Consider the following 8,140-nt stretch of genomic DNA (forward strand, 5'->3'; position numbering starts at 1 on the left):
CGCTCCAGCCGCGAAACCCCACCCTTCTCCGTCCGCCACGTCACCGCTGCCCAGCCGGAGCCTCTTCCCCGACGACATCGTCCACCGCAACAGCTCGACGTCCCTCGTCCACCTCCCCGGATGAGGATCCGTCGTCCATCTCGTCGTCCCGCCGGTTCAGCCGCCCCGTCCTCCACCTCCAAGGAGCTGCTCCGATGATCGTCTCGTCTATCGCGGCTGCTCCATCCCCACAGCGTCGCCTTAACCTGCTCCACCGGAACCGCAGCATCCTCACTGACTCCTCGGACGAAGCCGAGGCCTACTCGGCACCACCAAATAGGTTGTACACTCATCGCATCGCACCTTCTCCTTAACTCGACCTCCCAGCGCCGAGGGTGCTCCATCCCGCACCCCCATGGAGCGGCTACCTTGAAGCCGGCGCCGCGGGCGACATCTCCACGGCCGCTCTCCCCTAGTGCGAGGCCCCTTCAGCAGCGGCGTCCATACCAGCCGGATCTGCTGTTGTTGCTCCGGCTCTCGCTCGATCGCTTGCTCGCCCAGCTGCTGTTGCTGCTCTCCCCCTCGCTTGTGCTGCTGCTCTGCTCCGATTAAGCCACACTTCAGTCGACTGAATCGACTTTTGGGTCAGTCGATTTTCAAGGGTTGGGGGCTCGCCGGAGTTAAGGAAGAACCACTCACAGCGGGACGGGGGCTCGCTGGAGAGGTACCCCACTATCTATCTTAGGGTTCAGGGTGGGGGCGGGGGGCCTAGAGGGCTGGCCGGGGTGGCGGTGGCGAGTTGGTTCGGGGTGGCGAGGCGGCGCTGGGGCCGGTGGTTCGGCCGGTGGTGGCTGGCGGCTCAGGGGGGTGCAGGTTGAAGATGAACTGCAGGCCCTCCCTAAACTACATGTCAAGTGCCTCTCTGCTACCATTGCGTTCAGTTTCGGCAGTAGCATTCAGATTCCACAGTAAATTTCAGTTTCGACAGTTAAGTTCAGAGTCAACAGTTTTTACCTCATCTATTGTAGTTAGGTGGTTTTTGGTTATGTTAATTTTACATCCATTTTACATCATCTATTGGAAATGCTATTAGAATCCCACTTGAGATTGACGACGTCTATCTTGTGCTGCTTCAGCCTTGACGTCTTACGGCTCACCAGAGCTGCTTCAACGACAGAACGATCCATCACAACAGAGCAGTGCCCTGGACGCCGTCTACAGATTCCTCAGATCTTCCTCCACACCTCCGACAACCACCTCTGCCTCAACTGCTTCAGCGACCAACCCAATGATGCTGAGGTCGACACGGCTACGGCAAAGAGGTTGTGCACTTGTTGCATCACTTATTACTATACATTCACGTCGATCAATTAGGGCTATTTTGGTTCAACGGAAAAACATCGATCCACTGGGTGTTACCATCACTCTAAATTTCTGCATGCTCTCCTTACATAATCTCACCATATTTTTTCGTATGCATGTCAGATATTGTACACAGTCATGCTGAACATGTAGAGAAAAATAGAAGAGTTTTGCGCGGCAATACAATGTCATGCAGACATTGCTCCATGGTGGGTTCAATGGCAAACCCTCCCCACCCCTCTCCAGATTGTAATCCAGAGGAAGATATCTGTTCTGAGGCGTATTCGGACGCCGCTGACCACTCCTATTTACCCCCCAAGGTGTTTGCTCTACCTTGGCATGATGATGTTAGTCATATCATGCATATGTTGCCTTGCAGTGCCTACTTTTGATATCATATATGTCATCTGCTTAGTTTAGACATGTTATGTAATGCCACCTGTTTAGTTTCTATATCATATATGGGAATTATGCAGTCTCATGTCTTTTAGCCAGCCATAATATATGTGAAATGTGCAATGCCATCCTGTTTAACCAGGCATCATATATTTGAATGATATCTTGCCCATCCTTTTCTTCATTACATTTCCATTTGTCAACAATGTTTGTACATTAAACTACTGTTCCTGTGAATCAGCCATTTGGGTGGGAGATGGAAAAATCTGGAGTGAAAACAAGGCCTTCAGAGCAGACAGTGCTTCCTATCGAAGCAGATCTCTTGTTGGGTCCCGATAGCTCCTCAGAGATGGATTCAGAGACAGATGACCAGTCCTATTCCCCCACTGAGGCGTATGCTCTAACTTGGCATGGTTATACTGCTCATATCATGCATACGGTGTCTTGCATTGCATAGTTTAGACATCATATACACAATATTCAACACCATGTTCTTAGTTCAGACATCATATCGAATGCCCTCTGTTTAGCATATAAATCATATATGTGAATTAAATGATGCAATCCTGATTACTTAGATAACATGTAGGTGAATTATGTCAGGCGATCCGCGATCCTGTTTAGTTATTCATCATATCTTTGAATTATGTTATGCTATGCTATCCAGTTTAGATAGATATCATATATGTGAAATTATGTCATGCTATCCGTTTTAGTTAAACAATATACATGTCAACTATTTCATGCCCTCTTTTTTCCACACTATCTATTGCATCTGTCTCTCATACAATGTCTGTACATTCAACTATGTTTCATGTTTATCAGCCATTTGAATTGGAGCGGGTGATGCCAGTATCTAGCGGACTAAAAACACGGTCTTCAAATAAAACAGTGCTACCTCTTGGTGGAGATAGCACCCCGGTTGTACATGCACAAGAACCAGCCCTACCACACATAACCCAAACTCTCGCAGATTGTACCCCTACTACGATGGACAGAGAACCAGCTTCACCCAATCTAACCCCAACCCCAGCCGATAGTAACCCAGTTCCTGTTGACACAGCACCATCTCTACCACAGAGCTCCCAAACAAGAGCGTTGGTAAGGCAGCTCCAGTGCCCAAAGGGCCAGTACTATCATGGCGAACCCTAACTCCACCAGTTAGTACGCCTATTCCTGTGGAGGAAGCACAACCAGCTAGTCGTAGTTTAGCATCTATCGCATTTGATGTTGTTAAATCGTATGTGCGTATCTTCCCATCTTGGAAATATTATACTGAAGATGAAGAAAAATGCCAGTTGCAGGTGTTTGTCCAGGAGTTATGTGTAAGTAATGTTATTCATGGCAATTACTTTGCTTTGTCCCATACATCCTACCTCCATGATGGTTATAATACAACAAATTTTCCCATTTTTCTCTATAGAGAAGGACCGATTTGGAAACTCGGGATGAGGTAACCTGTGCTAATACCTCCGCTATCTTCAAGAATGCTTGGTGGCAGTATCGGAATTACCTGAAGAAAACGTACTTCACCGGCAAAGAAACTCGTCAAATTCCCTTACGTTCTCCTGAGACACATTTACTGGACGATGACTGGGAACACCTTGTTCTGTACTGGTCCCGAACCAAGAATGTGGTAAGGTCTATGAGCTCATTTTCTATTTTTAAGTATTATATTCGTGCGTCTTACGGTACTCTGCTCATGTAGAACAAGTGCCTAAACCTGAAGAACAACTGTTCTAATTTAGGATTCCATTGCTACCATAGGACATAGATATATGTTTGTTTGATGCTTTTATTATGTACTAGTACTTGGCAATAGAAGACTTGGTAGTTTAATCCTGTCCACCTTACTAATGAACTGGTTCACCGAAATTAGTTTCATATACTAGTACATGCTAAACTTGTTATGTGTCTGCTTGTTTCTTCTTTTAGAATGCTGACAGAATATTGGGGAAGAGTGCCTTATTAAGCAATGGTAAAGGAAGTAATGCAGATAAGGTTCAGGATAGTGACACATCCTGTCTTGGTTTAGTGTTGGAGTTACTGGCCACTACCGCTTGCACAAGCTATTCAAACTCACTGTCTGAATCAGTTCGGTTTGTTGAGTCTCAACTACAAGCTGAAAGACATCGATCAGCTGTGCTGCGACAAGAAGCGGAAGGACTGCGGAAGTCCCTGGAGCATTCAGATGCATACTTTCTGGTGCAACAGCAAGCGTTGGAGGATTTTAGCGCCAAACAGGACAAAGCTAATCAGCTTGCTAAGCTTATTGCCAGCATGGTGGATACCCAGGATAACATTTCTTGAGCTCTTCTGAAGTTGTTTCAGTTATGCTCTTGTTTTGCTGCCGCGTTTATTTGCACTGGTGGCCAATTTTGACGGCCAGTGTATATGATATGCTGCTTTGTTCCCTATATTTGCACTGGTGGCGAACTTTGATGCACAGTGGATGTAATATGTGTAATAGCCGTGATAGCCTAGCGTTAGTTGCTTGCTTATTTATTTCCTTGTTGTCTTGTTTATTTGTTTGCTTGTAGTCATTGCAGTTCTTTTTCCGCGATTAACTAGTGGCTGCAATAACCTATTTTTTAAAACTAGGCCACAATAACCATGGGCTAATATTTACTGTAGTGACACTGGGCCTCCTACGGGCCGTAGAAACAGTGGGCCTTTTACGGGCCGTAGAAACAGTAGGCCTTCTACAGGCCGTACAAACAATGGGCCTTCTATGTGTCGTATCATCAATGGGCCTTATACGGGCCGTATGATCGATTGGCCAAACATGGGCCAATAACAGGCCGCATTATGGCCGTAAACGGTCTAGAGTTGGAATCGTCCGTTCATGGGCCGACCGTAAGGGGCCATCATTAATAGGCCGTATTTGATGACGCTATGAAAACGGCCCAACGTATTAACAGACCACAAACGGGCCGACTGTAACCACGGGCTGAATTTGGCCCACAAGCAGAAAATGATAGTAACGGGCCGTAAGTAAACGAATGCTGGAAATGAGCCCAAGAATAAATGGGCTCAGAGAAGGCCGAAAGATAACATGGGCTAGAAACGGCCCAACGGAATAACGGGCCGTTAATGGGTATAAAGTGATACACTGTTCATATCGGGCCAGTTTCACCACGGGCCGTTAATGGGTGTAAAGTGATACACTGTTCATTACGGGTCAGTTTCACCACGGGCCATTAATAGGCCAAGAGTTACATAGGGCCTCATATGGGCCGAAAGACGTCATGGGCCATACATGGGCCAGAAGTGAAAGCGGGCTGGAATCATATTGGATGGCCTAGATGACGCTACTGGGCCTAATTCGGATAGGGCGTAACGGGCCTTGGGTTAGCGGGCTGTAAATGGGCTATATGCGAATAAGCCGTTAACAGGCTTTCCATGGGCCGACCCGCCAGCTTTTGACCAAGTCAAACGGGCCGGCCTTTTCACAAGAATGGGCTTCTGTTGGGCCGTGCCACGTGTCGATGTATCATAGGCGCCTATCTGACCAACTGACGAACTGACACGTGTTTCGTCCAGCCAATAAGAATTTTACACGTGGAAATTTCCCATTGGTCGGGGCTGTTAACGGGTTATCGGATCCAAAACCCGACCCGATAGCTTAACGGCGTTCCGTTATGGTGGATGCCACGTGTCGGTCACCCTTGACGAAAGCACTTCTGTGACGCGCGATTTATCGTCATGGAAGTGGACACTTCCGTGATGATAATTTTGGTAATGTCATAGAACACTTCTACGGCAGCACAGGTATGACTATCTTGGTTCTGTCATAAATTTGTCATGGATGTACATGCATGACAAAAAAGCGACCTACTGTGACAAATACGTATCATCACGGAAGTGTATTTTTTGTAGTGACAAGTCTTCATGGATTGCTAGCTCTTCCTTCATCTTGACGTCGTGCACGCCGTCGGAGAAGGCTGAGATGATAGCTTCTTCAGTCACCTTGGGGATCTTGAGGCGAGCGTAGTTGAAGCGCTGGATGTACTTCTGCAGGGTTTCTCCTGGCTGTTGCTTGATGAGGCGCAGGTCACTCACGGCCGGGGGCCGGTCGTGAGTGCCCTGGAAGTTGGCGATGAAGCGGGTGCGCATCTCGCTCCAGGAGGAGATTGTGCCGGGAGCCAGGTTCAGGAGCCAGGTGCGGGCGCCGTCCTTGAGTGCCATGGGGGAACCAATTCACCATGACCTTTTCGTCTCCGTTGGCGGCTACGATGCCCAGCTTGTAGAGCTGCAGGAACTCCGCGGGGTCCGCTGTGCCATCGTAGCGGGGAGGGAGGTCAGGCTTGAACTTGCCCGGCCATGTGACGCCGCGCAGCTCGGGGGTGAAGGCGAGGTAGCCCGCCGTGGCCACCGGCGCCCTTTGCTGGTGCTGGACTTGTTCTTGTGGGTCACCACGCGCCGCCACTGGGAGCAGCGCGGGGTTTTGTCGTGGAGGCGCTGGGGCGCGATCTTGGCGTGCCGGCGCTGGGAGCGCGCGAGCACCTTCCCGGGGACGTGGGATCTCTTGGCAGGTCCCTTCTTGCTGCGCAGGCGCCGGACGTGGAGGGTCCCGCCCTGGGGCTGCGCGCCTTGGGGCCAAGGCACCTTCTTGGGGAGGAGGCGGCGGAGGCGCCTCCTGATCCTCGCCCCCTGCATGGGACGGAGGGCGAGGCAGCGAGAGGGACCGCAAGGGGGAGCCCCCTGCGGCACTGACGAGCTCGGTGATGCGGGCAAGCCAGTCCTCGTAGAGGTCGTCGACGGGGCGATAGTGCACGAGTTCCCGCGCCAGGAGCAGTGAGGCGTGCGCATCCATGGGTGCGCGAGGGCATGGGACGACGAGCCAGCTGAAGTCAGCGACGGGGTGGCGGTGCGTCCATCCCGCCACACCGAAGGATGCTGGGACGAGGCCTGCTGCTCGTTCCCCGCCGGGCCGGTGGCGGCGTTGGCGGTGGGCGACAGGGAATGACGCGGGGGGCCGCCGACGGGCGCCGTCTGGGCGACGCGAGTGGCGCGAGCCCGACGAGCGTCAGCCATGGACACGACGGAAGATCACACGCGAACAGCGGAAGAAAGATTCTGGCGCACCCCTACCTGGCACGCCAAATGTCGGATTTCGGGTTCCGGCAGACCCTTGAGGTTCGAACACTGGGGTGCGCACGGAGATCTCTCCCCTACCAGTCTACGTCTGATCCACTCGTGCGAACTAAGATGAAAACGATGAACAACACAAGAGGCACGAGGTTTATACTGGTTCGGGCCATCGTTGTGGTGTAATACCCTACTCCAGTGTGTGGTGTGGTGGATTGCCTCTAGGGCTGATGATGGACAGTACAAGGGGAGAACAGCCTCGCGAGGGGTGTTCTTGAGCTGGTGCGGTGTGTTCTACTTAGTCTCTACTGGGTTTCCCCCCTCTTTTCTCCTCTTTCTTTTCTCCTCTCTTTTCTACTTACCCCTCTACTTGGTGGAGGCTAGCTCTATTTATAGAGGCCCTGGGCCTCTCCCCGAATAATTGAGCGGGAAGGGCGCCAACAATTGGCCATTTTGAAGGAGAACATCTGGTACAAGTTATCCTAACAAGGTGGTCTTCGGCTGCCAAAAGCATTGGTGATGACGCCGCCTTGGGCTCCATGGTGACCTCCGTCCGGCCGTCCGGCTGGTCTTGGTTTCGTTGCACCGGAATGGTAACCTTTGCCTAACACCTTGGCCTATGCTTGCCCCCTTTGCACCAAAGGGGAAACAAGGATCCTGCGCAGGCCGGCGCCCGCCTGGCCTTGATCGTCATGGCTTGCGTCATGGGGTCCTCGTGAGGTACCCCTGCCTTGATCTCTCCGCCTCCTCGCGAGCCTGCCTGATGAGGCTGCCTCTGAGGAAGCTTCCTGTCGTCCGCCCCGCGAGGCTTGGCCCCTCGCGAGGGTCTTGAGCTCGCACTGATGAAGATGGGCCGCGCTGGGCCCCCACTTGAGCCACGCCGCAGGCCGCAGGCAGGCAAGTCCGGGGACCCCCGTTCCCAGAACGCCGACACCCCCATCTTTGGCGCATGTGATGCTGGAGGAGGATGTCGGGGATGTCATGTGTGGTTCAATAAGAGGTCAGGTAATGGCAAGGCGGATGGATCAGGGTAGCATAGTTCGCACCGGTGGCCACTACAGGACTCTAGGTCGGCAAGAACACAATCTGCAATGTGGAGAGATGCATAAATAGAGGGAAGAAGAGAAGAACCGGGAGGACCGTGATGGAGATATATTGATTGGGGGTGATAAAGGGAACCATGGGTGGAAGGTGGAGGAATGCATGAAAGACAAACGGGCGGAATAGATGAGGAGTCGATTCTTTGTTGTTTCGTGAGGTATGGGGAAATTGATTGGATTTCCACCGCAGCTATAGGCAAGGGGAATTTTTG

This window comes from Triticum aestivum, chromosome 6A, assembly GCF_018294505.1.
Source record: "Triticum aestivum cultivar Chinese Spring chromosome 6A, IWGSC CS RefSeq v2.1, whole genome shotgun sequence".
NCBI classification, from domain to species: Eukaryota; Viridiplantae; Streptophyta; class Magnoliopsida; order Poales; family Poaceae; genus Triticum; species Triticum aestivum.